The sequence below is a fragment of the Tiliqua scincoides genome, chromosome 4 (genome assembly GCF_035046505.1).
Source record: "Tiliqua scincoides isolate rTilSci1 chromosome 4, rTilSci1.hap2, whole genome shotgun sequence".
Lineage (NCBI taxonomy): Eukaryota > Metazoa > Chordata > Lepidosauria > Squamata > Scincidae > Tiliqua > Tiliqua scincoides.
This window is the reverse complement of record NC_089824.1, coordinates 66,235,412-66,251,409: the sequence shown is the minus strand read 5'-3', so window position 1 is coordinate 66,251,409 and position 15,998 is coordinate 66,235,412.

The following is a 15,998-nucleotide window of genomic DNA, read 5'->3' as shown; positions in this document are numbered from 1 at the left end:
AATTCGTTGTTGGGAGGCAGGGAGGAAAGTAAAAGCTCCCATGTTTTTTGTCTCTTGAAGTAGGCTGTATTGCACTAGGAGCATATCAAATTTCAACCTCATTCTTACTGTTAAAGCACTTCATCGATGTTAATACTTTTCATAGCTTTGCTTTCACCATGCATCAAGCATGCAGGAAGAGGGTGGAGGCCAGAATTCCTTTCTTTGGATTTTAGAAGATGGCATGTATGCCCAGCCCTACATGACAAGATGAACAGACATTTTGTGAGCACAGAATGTTCAATAAATAAATATTAGCCATTTTCATTTGCGCATGGGATTTGTGCTCAGGGCTGCCCAGAGCAACCCTGGATGCTGATTTCATTTCACAAATCTCTGCCGCTTATAGCCTTGATGCCCCACATATTTTGTAGAAGTTCTTTTGACATTGTGCATGTCACAAGGTGCTCTTAAATCAGTGGCTGACTCATTCAAAGTAAGGTCACCCTTGACTCTTGACAAAGAGCAAGTGGCAAGAGCAAAAGAGGTACAAACAATCCTTTGGGTTCCTCATCTGCAACAATGCCAGATTTCTTCTCATTTGTTACTGAAAGCAGAATTGGTGGAGCCAGCTTCCCTGCACTATTGGTTGCTTTTCTTCATTGTGCTAGAGTACAATTTTTTTTTCAGGAAGTCAACAGCTCTGGAGAATAGACGAATAATTACAGTCTTGGCTGGCAACCTGAGTAACAACACTTTAGGGCTCAATTCTTTTATCTCCTTAGAAGAAGTACCGTATTCATGCAGCTTTATATACTTCAGGAGCCACAGAGAAGTGACAGTATGTCTGCATATTTTATTTAGTATGTCTGCAAAGGGTAGAATTTGGATGAGAGGAACCACCATCTGTTCTGCTTTTTTTCTTCAAATCTGTGTTTGAATGCACCCATGCACATAAATCTCAACTCTAAAATTGCTGGTGAAGTTGCAGTATTAATAAGACCAGAAAAGCATACAACATGGCACATTTATGCATAAATACTGCAAATTTCAATGCTAGCATTTATTTATGAATCAACCATATCATCAACCATATCATCAAAATATGGAAAGTAATCTTTTCACCATACTTACCTGAGGGTAGGCCACAGTTCAGTCTGACACTTGTTGTTTGCCTGCACAAAGTCTCAGGTTCAATCCCTGGAATCTCCAGGTAGAATGGGGACAGATCTGTAGAACACCACTGCCAGTCAGTACAAGCAATGCAATTCTAAATAGACCAATTTTCTGACTTGGTATAAGGCAGCTTCTTTGGTTCAAATTCTAATACCCATTAACAAGAAGGGAATGTGACCTTTTGGCACAAAGATTCTATGAGATGTAGATCTTTCTAGGGATGCTTCTGGAAACCCCCTCTAAATTTGCTCCTGGATGTTGGAATTCCAAGTTACCTTGTCATGTTTCTGAAGTTGAAGTTTCTGAAGTTGATGTATCTACCATTGCAAGCTGTTTTCATCCATACTCAATGTGCATGCTCTCTCTCTCTCTCTCTCTCTCTCTCTCACTTTTCCCTTCCTCTCCATGTCACCTTCTCAACGGTGGCAACAAGTTGATGATATTTCTTTGTTTAAGTCATTCCTGCCCGACGTTGCATATATAACAGGGACCAAATGTGTACACTTGAGGGCTGGGCAAAAATGGGTTAATATTGTATCTTTGCTTATGGAAACCAGTCTCCCAAAATTGCAGGTATTCATGGAAACGTTTAAGTAGGGAAGCGTCGCTGAGTTTTATTAAGAAATGCATTATATTAGTCTAATATAATACTAACAATATGCAGTAATGCAGCTTGATGAATGAGTAGTACCCCTTCCATATTGCAATAGCAGTATATTAGGCTAATAGGATTCAGTCTTAATACAGTGTGATGGATGATGTACTAGCTATTGTGTTAAATTATGTATATTAGAAACCACTTTCTGTGGAGCCACCTCACATTTTGTCTCTTACAGATAAACAGGGTTAGTAATGATACTGATATAAATACTAATGTAGCTATAGACTCATGAATGTGCTACAAGTGATTCTTTAGCCATTCTTCTAATTGAGCAGGCTTTTCCTCTTCGTTATGTCCATTTTCTTCCTGTTCCATAAAAGACAGAAGCATAGTCCAGATCTCTAGTTTTAGATCTTCACATGGATACACGTGTCAGATTTGATTCTCTCCTGCTTCATTCATTCCTTCATTCTGAAACTTATAAACGTTTTTTTTTCTTTGGACATTTGTCCAAAGGATCGAAGTGGATCAGGTGGCTAATTACAATATATTTATTGCAATGAAGTGCAATGTTAAGTATGATCTAAAAGATTTGTCTTCATTGTGTCATGTCCTAGGATGGTCAAGAAATAAAACTCAGAGCAAAGCTTTGTAACTAGGACACTTGTATCCAGAGTCAATGAGGTCACCAGAGTCAATAAGAAGGTTTCATTCTTCCCACTGTAATATGTCTCTGACTGAATCCCTTTATTTGTCCTACATAAATGAATAGCTGTCATTTATTCCTATAGGAATAGTAAAGTGCTGCACTGGACTCACTGTCACGGTCATAGCAAAACCTATCAATGTCCATGAGAGTGAGTAGCCTGCTGAGAGTGAGATGAATCTCACAATGATGTCCCAAGTCTTCCTTCTTCATGCACCGTACTCATCAAAGTGACAAATATTTTGCATGCATATTGTTAGTCACCTTTTAATCAATAATATCCACTCATATCCAATGGGATGCCAACTGGGCCCCAAGACATGGTTCAAAGGCATATGGTAATGGTGTTCTTGCTGAAATGAAGCAGGTCAGGTCTGCTCAGTGCCTGAATGGAAGACTGCCCGGGAATCTCGTGTACCCTGCCTTATAGAAAGGAAAGCTATAAATGTGAAACAAATCTGATCTATCCTCTGCTCCAAACCCAGATAGTTGTGTGGCATTGAAGGAGGGCGTCTTCTTTGGATCCCTGCAGCTATTTTTCAATCCTCACTTTGTTTTTTTCTATTAATACTTATGACAAAATAATATTGCCGTTAGAACTCTGGCAGAGAGATTTACACTGTGCATTGAGGGATGCTCGCACCACTCCCCTGCCACCTCCCACTTCAGAATTCTATTGTTTGTACTATTTTCAGGCCTACATCCTGTGTTCTTTCCTGAAAGAAACATGCTGCTATGCTTAACATCCCTTCACCAGGTACAGATATATTTTTCTCGATTTGATTTACTGTAGCAGTAAATGAAGGCTTTGAAACCTGATATAGTATTTTCTTTACTCTATAGGGAACAGAGGACAATATTAAATACAAGATCCAACTCTAGAAAGTTTCATGAGCCGATTTTTCTTAAATATTGTATTACACTATCCAACGTGTTTTTAGCCAGCCTGATTCAAAAGTGTTTTGTGAGCATTAATGTGTTGGCTGAGAGAATCTCAAAGATCACTCAAACTCATTTATATAATCTGGATTTCAAGTTCTGGAGCAGTGGCTGTTGATTCAGCCACACCTGTGGAGGCCTAATATTGCTTTACGTGGATGTGATTTAAATATGTCGGGCCAGATCCCAACTAGCATTTCTGCCGGAGGGAGCTCACGCAAGAGGTGCTATATGAGCAGAACACTCCTCCCATTCCTGGTCAGGATGCTACTATAGATATTGCATCATCCATAGAGCTTCAGGCAACTTCTGAAAAACAGGAAGTGTTACTATCATAATAAGTAAATAAGTCAAGAAGACTTAATGGGGAGTCATTAAAAAAAAATCTAAGAACTGTGCCAGAGTTTGAAAGTTGCCCAGTCCTCACAATCTGCTGGCACTAAGTCCTGGGCCAGTGGCACTGCAGTTGCCAGCAGCTGTCAGCACAAATGGCCGGAGACTATACATGGCTGACAACAACACACTGAACCTCTTGTCATCCTCCACTGCCACTGGTAACACTGGTAGTGGAGGCAGTTCAAGGGATGATCATGGATGGTCTGGGGTGGGAAAAAGGCCAGGCAAGGGATGAGAGGGGATTGTTTAGGTGGCAGTGGCAAACACTGAGGTCCTATCCCCCTTCCTGTTCTGAAACCAACCCCGGATTGTCCTCGGACTTAGGCTAGCAGAAGAGCTGGCATGGGTCTGAGGAGGCTCACTGGAGGCCTGGCAACCTACAGGAGGATTTTTACTTACCTCTCCTGGGCAACCTGGTGGCCCCTCCCCAACCACAGCACACAGTATGTGCTCTGTCTGCAGCACTGCATGCTATGGGCTGGCACCAGAGTTCATTTAGTAACTTTACAAGATGGTTGGATTCGTCTTCATCAAGTTCCATTGCACACCTGCTCTGCCACCACCAATGTTCTTATGCAAGAAGGAGGCTGATTCACACAAACAAGAAGACACACAGCAGTCATTTGAAATTCAAGCTACTTAAAGCCTGTTCCATGCTGTGAGACTTTTGTCTGCAGTGGCTTACCAAACAGCAAATCCAGTCATCTTGTCACAAACTATACAAGATGGGGTTTTGCAGTGGGGTGGGCAGAGAAGGACTGGCCCATCCATGAGGACAACTGAAGCTGTCACCTCTGGCAGCTGACTAGCAGAGGGTGCCACCTTCTGTTCACTTGTTTACCTCCACTGTTTCCCCTCCTCCCACTTCCTGGATTGGAAAGGGAAGAGGGGGACAAAATAGGAGTGTGGCGGAGAACAGAGAAGTGGGCTACAGTGTTGGAGGAGCAGAAGCTGGTACATCACCAAGCAAGCTGCTTCAGGCACCAAGAGGTGTTGAGCCAGCCCTGAAGCAGAGGCACACACTTTAGATGAATTGATCAACATTAATGGATTTCACAGGTATGCTGTGCAGAAGGCCAAAGACTAGTACTAACTTAGTGCACTTTCAGTTTTACTAATGCGTTTCTTCATTTGTTCTTTATTACTATGCTCTGACATTTAAAGGACTTGTGAGTTGTCAACAGCAGCAGAGAGAAGCATGACTGCCCTTACTGATTTCTTTTTCTTTCCCTATTTCCAAGGGAAACCTTTTCTATTACTACCTTGCTCCAAGAAGTCTTTGCATTATCTGAATCTACAGCACATGACCTGCAATGCTGTACAAGTGCATAGGCCTACCTAAAGGGAGATAAGCTAAACTGAACATCATACCCATATTTACCCGGGGAGGGGGGGAACCCTGAAAACTCACATACTTGCATTCTGAAAGCTGTCATTAAAAATTGGTTGTAATTGTAATTCTGTCTTCTTTTGCCTCAAACTATTTATTTATTTTACAGTATTTTTTCCCCATGCCTTTCTCCCCAAAGGCACCCAAAAGCAGCTATTTTATAATTCTATTGGTAGGGGTGGTGTTATTTTTGTTTGTTTGTTTGTTTAAAACACATAAAAAGGCAAAACACTGCTTTTTGAGTGTTAAAATATCCACATAAAAACACAAAACACCATATTTTGGTGTTTAAGATATTTTCCAGAAATTAAAATACATTACTTTTCAAGTTAGAAATAATACTGTGGCTGCATCTGTTGATACTATATTACCTATATCATCTACCGGGAAAATTTTTTAAAGTGATTATAATGTATAATTATAATTTATAAATTTGGATTAAAATCATGTAAAGTCACAATTTGCTATTTTAATCAAGAAATTTTTTTTTTGGGGGGGGGGCGAGGAAATCACAAAAAGAATAAAAGAACATCCCTATCTACTGATGGATGTTGTACATATTTTAATATGCTTAGTTTGTTATTGACCACTGGTTTTGAGCAAATAATTTAAGCATCATTGAAATCTGATCGTCCCCACTGAAAGTATTGCATCTCTGTTTATGTGGTCTTTATAATATATATTTGCAAATAATAATTGCAACACATCTTTGTAGAACATATTTTCATGAAAGCTACCACTTTTACTTCCATATCCTGGGAACAGAGCAGAAGTTTCTTATATACCTGTTGACTTTTTACACACATTATGTTACTTGCAGAGAACAACATAGTTCAGGAAGAACATTCATTTCTATGCAGCTTTAGATAGACTATGACAGGACCAGCTAACAGAGAGAGAGAGAGAGAGAGAGAGAGAGAGAGAGAGGTGATGAATATTGATAATATGTAGTACCACTAGAAGTCAGAAAGCCTGGACTTTGTAACTGTAAAATGAGTACCAACACAAACATTTGCAGTGAATTTCACACTTGCTGAGTTTCAATTATTCGAATGGTCCCAACAGGAAGTCCTCTGGCAGGCAAATCTCTGAAGGGCATTTGCTGAACAAAATGGACGAGTGAACTGAATAAAATGGATGACTGACCATAGGGAATGACTGAAAAAAATTTCAAAGCACAGATTCATATTGATTGGGTCATGCAATGACCCAATGCATGAATTGGGTTGTGCTATTGACCTGCTAATGTCATACTATACCACTGCAATAAACACATCAAAAGCTACGAGAACAAATGAATCACATAGTAGTTTTCAGGAGAAATTCCTAATGAAGGTTAATTACAGACCTGAAAAGACTGTTCTGGGTAAACAAGAGTATATGTTTGATTCAAATGTATGTCTATTTTTTTGTTAGATTTGTAATGAGTGACTTTAACAATTAGGAACATTTGATAGGGAGGCGGAGAGAATATTTTTTCCCCTCCTTTTTTCAGAAGCAGACATATTTTGTGCATTCACTGTTTGTTCAGATCATTCATAGGCATAATATAATCATTAACGTCAGTGACAGCAAAAGACTAATGTCTAGTAGATGGAGCTTCAGGGAAAGAAACAAAAGAAAACACTAAACTTGAATCCCTGTACGAATAAGAATAACACATTGGTATTGCAAATTAAATTGTTGCCTCGTGGAAGAATTAAGTAGAGTTGAATAGTCTTATTCTTCTCTAATCTAGTCATTCTTACTGAATAATTCCCAGCTGCCCATCTAAGCCCCTTACTGACATTTCTTGTTGAAGTCAGAAAATGGTTAAGGCCCTTCCAAAGAGAAAATTTCAGAGGAAGGGCTATAAAATTCACCTGTAGACAGCTCAGTATTGATCAGCTAGCCGATGAGGCTCTTGTGCCTCATTTATCCTTCCAAGCTCTTGAAATTTCTGGTGCGCATGAAATATAGCATTGCTACATCTATTTCCAATAAAACACTCTTGTAGCAGATAATTTGCTGGAAGCCACCCTTGTTGGCATTGTAATACAATTAGAAACGCCCAGAATTTCTTATAGGCCTTGAAGAACAACATAACTGAGAGCCCAATCCTATCCTGCACCAGAATAGGCAGGCTGAGTGGCCTGTGCTGTTTCCAGCACTGGGTAGGAGGTGGCTGCTGCACAACTCAGAGTAAGGGGCTATATTTCCCCTTCCCTTTGTCACACAGCAGCCACACTTATGGGGTTACTTGGATCTGCACTAGCAAAATCACTGGCACAAATCTGACCATCCCAGTGTAACGCTGGGCTGCTTGGAAGGGGGTTAGGATGCTGCCTAAGTGCTAGAGGCTGGTCCCACCCCCATCCTGGGTTTGGCCTGCCCTCCCCATGCCCTCCCCTGCCCCGAAATGCCCCAGTTCTGCCCTCATGCCACCCTCCTCAACCCCCCATGCCAGCCTCCCTAGCTGATGCTAATTCACCCATCGCTGGCCTGGATCTGGCGCAGGAAGGCTAGTACACATCCTTGCACTGGCCTCCCCAACTCTGGAATCATTGCAGACATGCCTTAGTGCACATTTACAACACTCCTGGGCCAGGTAACTGACTTACGCTGGCCCATTGACTGGTTACAGTTGCGTTCTGAGCAAGTATATGAATAAGGTTTTCAGATATGTCTTCACTTAGAAGTTGGAAACAAGAACTGGTTGGGTAAACTTTTTCCATATTTGGATGATATAATAAAAATATTTCTCAAAATTTATATAGCACTTTCTGAGTGTGCAAAGTAATTTGCATGTATTATGTTGATGAAATTCTAAGGTAAATAACTGCCCAGTCCTATGAAATGTACTGTAAGTAAACAATGTGGTGTCAAAACTTACTGAACAAAAGCACGTCTAGCAAAGAGGTCAGTTCAAGGACCAGAGAGCCACCTAAGATGACGCCTTGCTGCACAATCTTTAAAAAAACACATACAAAGTTTCACTCCCGATGCAATCACACTTGTTCAATACAACAGTATCTACCCATATACCCTGGTGATTATGGCATGCAATCAGTGGTCGTCAAGGTTTGCTCTTTCATATCTTGATGCTCTCTGAACAAAAATAAAACTAGAATTGCTCTTGAAGAAGGGCTCTGTATGGTTCATCAGCACTACCCTCTCTCTCTCTCCTTGAAGGGAACATATCAAAGAGTTAATAAAGTCTACCCAGTCCATTGCTACAAAGTTTGGGGGTTTACTAGCAGGGGAACAGGCAAAAAAAGCAAAATAATATTGTTAATTTATCCTGGGAATTTAGAAACAGTGCTCCCTCTGTCCCCAAATGGGTTTTGAACCGTACATAATTAACTAAGGGCACAATCTTAACCTGTGCCTAACCTGTATAGTCAGGCCACATTGGCCTGCGCTGTATCCAGCACAGGTTAGAAGCATGTTGGAGGTCACCGTGGGATAAGGGAATATTTTTCTCCTTACCCCATGTCAAGCCCCAGCCTGCTCAATGGGGCTACTTGGGTGTGCACCAGCTATTTAGTGGCATAAATATAAGCAGCCTGGATAAGTCTGCCCAGGTCAGGAGTGCTGGCCTCCAGGGGGTGCAGGGAGCCCTGCAAATGGGTCTGTAAGGCTCCCCAAGCCTCCAAAACAATTTTTTAAAAATGGTTGAAAACCAGAAGTGATTTTCTTCTTCTTTTTTATTTTCTTCTTTTTCTTTTACTGTTTTGGAAGTTTGGGGAGCCCTACAGAGGCATTTGCAGGGCTCACTGCACCCCCCTGGAGGCTGGCACGTAAATTAAAAACAAAAACCCTCTCCCCGGCAGCGGCTCAATCCTAGGGGGTCATGTTGCTGCCTTCTCCCCACCCCGGCCCTTAAAGGGACAGGGACAAGTGCTTCCTTGGCTGGTGGGTCACAACCCAGCAGTTTGGTAAGCACTGCTATACACATTTGCCTAGGAATCAAATGGAATCAAATCAGTGAACTCAATGGGGCATACTTCTGAATAGACAAGTATAGGGTTGCCCTGCAAAGTCATTAGTGCTGGGTTTCCATGCGCGCATGATAGAAAGAAGCCCTCTGTTCTGAGAAGATATACGCTTATGTATGTGAATTTATTCACAGTTTCATTTTACTAACACTGAGGATCAAACTAGATGTGATGTTAAATGTAGTGTTCCTTTCCTGTCTTACTATTGGAAACTTACATAAGAACATAAGAAGAGGCCTGCTAGATCAGGCCCAGGGCCCATCTAGTCCAACTTCCTCTATCTCACAGCAGCCCACTAGATGCTTTAAGGAGCACACATAAGACAACAAGATACTTGCATCTCGCTGCCACCTCCCTGAATCTAGCATTCTATTTACACTCACACCCCCCAGTGAAGACACCAGATTGCAATTGGGTTGAACTCGTGCTACTTTATTAAACACAGTGACCAAGTTTTAATGCGTGAAACCTACTAAATAAACCTTCCCTACCTCGAGGGGGCGGGGGAGTCTGGGGTAGGCAAAAAAAAACTGTCATCCATGGCCAATTTGGATGACAGAAAAAGATTCCTATCCGGCCCTCATAATGAGCGACCAACTAATCTCAGACTGTACATACCCATCATGGCTTGCAACCTGTGACAGAGTTTTCTTCCAGAAATCTGTCCAATCCTGTTTTAAAGGCATCTATACTGGATGCCATCACCACTTCCTGTGGCAAGGAGTTCCACAGACTAATTACATGCTGGGTAAAAAAATATTTTCTTTTGTCTTTCTTTTGTAAAGAAATATGTTCTAACTCTCCCAACACTCAATTTTTGTGAATGTCCCTTGGTTCTGGTGTTGTGTGAGAAGGAAAAGAGCATCCCTCTATCCACTCTATTGATCCCCTGCATAATTTTGTATGTCTCAATCATGTCCCCCCTCAGGCACCTCTTTTCTAGACTGAAGAGTCTCAAACGCTGCAGCCTTTCCTCATAAGGGAGGTGCCCCAGCCCAGTAACCATTTTGGTGGGATTGGAATCATAATGTATGGGAAAAGAAGGGATAATGCTTTTCCCAGTGTTATTTGCCAAGTGATCGTCCCCTAAGCTCCTGTTAAAGATCTGGGTTTAAATCTTCACACAACCATAAAGTGTTCTGGATGGGCAGCCCAATCCTAAGCTTCCCGGTGCTGGCTGGTGCAGCAGACCCAAAGCGGCTACTGCTGTATCCAGTGGGTGCCGGGAAGCCACCAGGAGTCTCCTTGAGGGAAGGAGACTTTCATCCCTTTCCCCCACGGAAAGTCCCAAGCCCCACAATTGGGCTTCTCAAGTCTGTGCCGGCTTTTCAGCCCGACACAGAGTTCAGGATCTGGCAGAGCAGGACTCTGCTGGTCCTAATGCCTCCAGCCCCAGTGCCTCCTCTGCCCCACCCTCTCCTTGCCCTCATTCCACCCTCCCTTGCCCCCAGAGGCTGCACTGCCATGTAGTGGTCTCACATACCCCCAGTGGCAGCGCATCCTCATTCTGCCAGCACTGGGCCCGGAGCTCCCTACTCCCCAGGTGCTGTAAATGTACGACATCCAACACCAGTGCCACATCTCAGCGCCTGCACCAAGGGAGCTCAGGATTGGGCCCTTAGTCCAGTCACTCTTTCTCAGCCTAATGCACCCCACTGGATTGTTCTGAGGATAAAATGTAGTGGAGAAGAGGCATATATACCACCCTGAACTCCATGGAGGAATGGTGGGATTTGAAAACCAATTGTATGTTTAATATTGCATCTGTTTTGATTCTGAGCCTTCTCTTAGTCCACCTTTTTATTTCTTTCATCCAAACTATTAAATTCCTAATTTTCAGCTACATTATGGTCCAAATTTTCATTGTCTTGCAGGCAGAAAAACTGGCAATTTCACTTCCCTAATACAGGGTACTAAATTCAACATTGAGGAATGAGTTTGGCATCATTGTGGGGTAAACTTATGAAAATGTCAGCTCAATCTGTTGCAGCCACCTCAAAAGCAAACAGAATGCTAGTCATCACTTTGAAAAAAGATGGGAAATATTGTACATGGAAATCAACAGGGCATCTGCATCCTGAATGCTGTGTTCTATATTAAGAGGCAACGAGAGATGGGAAAATTCAAACAAGGGCAGCACAGCTTGTCTGAGAGCTGCAAATTAATAGAGAGGCCAGGGCCAAAACCTATTGGGCCCTAGCACCAGTGCTGAGCTCCAGGACTGTTGCTGGATGTCGTAAAAGTGCCGTAAAGCACGTTGATGGTACCATCAGAGTAGGGAGCACTGGCACCAGGCTAGCCCAGTTGGTGCTGGGCCCAGTGCCAGGTGGATGCTGCGTGACCTCCCAGAGCAAGACAAAAGTACTGGGCAGAGGTTGCCTTTCAGGGTGGGGGGAGGCGTTCCAGGGTGGGAGGAGGGCAGGGAGGGCAGAGTGGGAGGATGAACTGGCTTGTAAGGAGGGTGGGTGGCAGAGGCCTTTTCCACCAGATCCCATCCTCCCTGTCAGGCTGAAAAGTGCAACACAGAGGTTCTCAAGTCTACGCTGGCAAATAGCTGGTGCAGATGTAAGAAGTTCTATTGTGGGGCCTGTGGCTTTCCTCGGGGGAGGTGGACCTCCAGTGGCTTCCCAGACCTCCAGTGGCTTCCCAGCACCCATGGGATACAGCAGTTGACATGTTGGTGCCACTGTTCCTCCAGGCGCTGGGAAGGCTTGGGATGCCTGAGAGATACATAGCTTACTAACAGCCTCCAAGTGATTTCATAGCTCTGGTGGCAAGTAATTGACTGAGGGCTTCTCAGGTACCCTCTTAACCACCACGTGTGCCTGGTAGAAAGATTTGTATTCTTCAGTAGAGAGAGAAAGGGGAAGAGATGAGTAAGGGTGGTGATATATTGTTAATCCAAAATCTTGAGTGCCATTAAGTTATTGCCATATATTAAACAAGAATACCTCATTCCATATTCTAGGAAAGCAGAGATGATTGTTGCCAGGTCCCCCCAGATTTATGCAAAAGCCTGTCACCGTGCAGTCCAAGACCAAGCACAGAAAGAGAAAATGTGTTTTCATGCAGAGTTGTTTTTATTAAAGGGGTAATCCACTCCTATTACGCTGATCAAATACCTAAATTAACATTGATTCATTAGGATTGGCCGGGCTAAATTAAGCTATGGTATGTGCAGTGCAGTTCTAAATCCTGCTGACTTTGGTGAGGTTTATTCCCAAATCAGCATATGCATAAAATAGCAAACGGAAGGGGGAGGGGAATGCAGGGGCATGGGAAATGACCTCATCTCTTTCAGCAGTATTTGACTACAAGAAGAACACACGTTTGAATTAATGAATCAACACTAAGGAAAGTGTATTCATGGGAGAGGCCATAATTATTTCCCAGGCTTGTAGTCAAAACTATTATGTGCTAAGCAGCAAGTTCTAATTGGATTGTCCAATTTGACAGAGTACCAAAGCAAATGTAAAGATCTATCAAGTGCTAATGTTATCTTGAAAGCCATTTCTTAGAGATAACCCTTCAAGCTTATCACAGGTTTCTTTTTTTAGAAGGAAAGAAAATTGATCATGACATTTACATTCCGAACTATTGGCATGGTATCATAAAAAGCCAGTGGACTTGAAAGATGAATCGTATGCAGTTTTTCTGTCATTGCTATCGATTATCCCTCAACCTATAAAGAGCATGTAAGGTTAAAAAGCACTTAAAGATTTATTACCTGTATTGATCGCTCTTTTCTGTTGTGATGAAAGCTAACATAAATCTTACTTCCACCAAGTAATAGAGTAAACATGGCTGCTTAAGGAATTAAAAGCAAGCTGAATGTACAAAATTAACACTCGCTAAAATCCTGGCGCCTTCTTAGTATGCTATGATTATCGCGCCCCATTTAATAAATATTTTGACATTGGAAGATGTCAGGCTGTATGCAAATTGTAGCTTTAAAATCAATTTTATGTAGGTGACTGAAAAATTATACAGGCATAATTTGCATTCAAATTGACATGTGGAAGGAAAACACTAGGAGATGATAATGTCGACCAAGCACTGTAGGTATGTTACCGTAGCTGTTACAATGATTGTACAAAACATGCTACAGTCTGAAGGTACTTGACTTTCTAGAAATGAGAGCTTAAAGAGACAGATGTTAAAAGGAACATGACCCAGAGTTTGAAAAGTGACTAACAGTTATGGGTAGCCCAGTTCTGAGATGCCAATGCGAAGGCTTTGGGAAGGTGACAAATGGGCTGATTCAAATATCCAGTCCATAGAAGAGTATAGTTTTTAGCTAGGATCCTTCTTCTCTCTTCAAGACTCATGTCACATAAAGTACTAAGTGGAGACTGGTGACTCCTTTTCTGGCTTTGTCTGGTACCCTAAAGCAGCCTGGGACAGTTTGACCCCTGAACAGAAAAGTAAGTAGTGGCAAAGGGGAGCATCTGTATGTACCATTAGCATAACATAAGTCACTGCAAAACCTTTCCCACCCCTCTTCCCTACTGAAGTTTCCTGTGCCACCCAAAAACCATTAGTGAGGTTGAGGACCTCCTGAAATTGCATAGGATGGAGAGTGGGGGATCCTGGTGAATGGGGGAACCCAGGAAACCAAGAGGGGAGCCACTAACAGAGACACTGCTCAATTCACAGTTTCCAGATATTCCCCTCTCTCCATCCTGTGCTATTTCTGAAGGTGCCTTGATCTTTCAAACTGTTCTTCTTGGAACTCTGGGAGGACCTGTTGTAAGATGAAAAGGTGGGATATTGCAGCACTGGTACACTGGGCGCCATCCAAAGATTGCTTAACTCTTTCCCTTTCTGTCATTTTTGAGCTCAAAAATGCTCTTCCCAAACCACGTTTTCCCCCATGGAGGAAAGACCCAAGAAACATGTATAAGCCCTATCTTTTCCTCCAGAAGCAGGATAAAAACTTAAGACTGATTCTGTCCTTTAAAAGCACTAGAGGAGGAAAGTTTATACAGCCTTGCTCAATACACCTGTCACCTGTTCTGATGCGGCATTCCCTGGTTTCATGGACTAAAAAGGGGGAGGAAATAAGAACTCTATAGTATATGTGGTGTTGTTTGATCCAGAGGTGACAACTTTTGATTGCTGCTACTGAGATCATCCACCCCCTCGCTCCCAAACCCTAGCTCCTTCCTCCCTGTCTTAATCGTCCCTCGAACCACCCCCAAAGTGTCTACTGCCCACTCCTGCTATCTCTTCCCTGTTTAATCACAGCTGAGGTCCGTCTCTGGCATGCACTGGGAACCTCCTGCTGTTTGCACCAGTGGCTCTGATGCTCAAGACAGCTGTACAACACTCAAGACACCGTAAAACGACTTACAGCAACAAATTGGGAGATCCACCACCATAAGCCTTCTATAGGATTGGGCCATGAGCCCCACTGTTTTCAGTCTACAGAAACAGGAAGCTTGAGAACCATCTCACACATGGCACTACCTTTCATGTACACCTGCAAACAGAAAAATACACTCCATCACAATGACCAGTTTGGATGATACTCCAATCCAGCATCATACAGTGGAGGAACATGGTACACATGTTTTCCACTCACTCATTTCACCATCGCACCAGTGCCTAATCATGCAGGGGATGGTTGACTTAAACCATTCATCTACATAAGTTTCAAATACTACCTAAAATGAATTGATGCTACCTGTATGCTGTTTGGGGTCAGAGATATACATGCTGCTCCCCTCACGTGATAGAGAACACCAGTCTGGCAATGTATTTTCTGTGCCCTGCATTGCCTTTTGACTGACTGGGGATTTCTTCCAATCAGAATCAACAATCCTGCTATTGCTGACATAGGACCCAATCCTATCCAATTTTCCAGTGCCAGTACAGCTGTGCCAATGGGGCATGCACTGCATCCTGTGGTAGGGAAGCAGTCACAGAAGCCTCCTCAAGGTATGGGAACATCTGTGCTAGAAATCTGGATAGGATTGGGCCCATAATCATTTATCCTTCAGGTACCTGGAGGAGTAACAGTAGTGCTATCTTCTTGCCCAACAGCAAGGGTTGTTGACTCTTCCTACTCTCAGTTCTTTTTAATTGCTGTTTATTCTGGAACAATTGTTTGTTTTTTTAAAGGATCAGAGACTGAAGTGAATTTTTCAATTCGTATGCAAGGGGCCTTGATTGGGTAAATAGGTCCTTAGCGTTGATTTTGTTTTTTAACCATTATATGTAAACTGTAGACACTCCCCCCCAATCAAAATCTATTCAAGATGATTTACAATCTCTTAAATTAAAGTAATATTAAATCAAGAACAATTAACACACAGAGAGAAGTGGAAACCAATTTTAGTATCATTTCAAATGAATAAATAAAGCCTGGTTAGCTTAGATAAGCTCTTCCTTTGTTCTGTGCTGACTGGGAAAATCAGACTATGCAGTGAACAGCGGTAGCATATACGTTTACAAACTGACTGTCAAAAAATATATTGATATACTCTGCTCCTTTAGCTTATCCATTTCATGCACACATGATAGTACAATTTTACAGGAAGGCTTTAAACCTCCTTCAATAATTGGTTAGAATAAGAAAAAGAAAGCAGAAAATGAAACTACATTACATTTTAAATGGGCTCCAGATATTGAAAGAAAATATGCACTCAAGTTGGCTCTTTTTACTATTCCCACAGGGAGAAAAGTACTTCTGTACTGGCCATCCTTCTCTGAATATGCTATGAAGCAATCAATTGAATTCTTATCTCAAAATGTTTCAAGGTAATTTTGGAAGATTCACGATGAATAATGTAAACATCCACAAGCTCTTGCAAATAAAGCATATCCAGAATG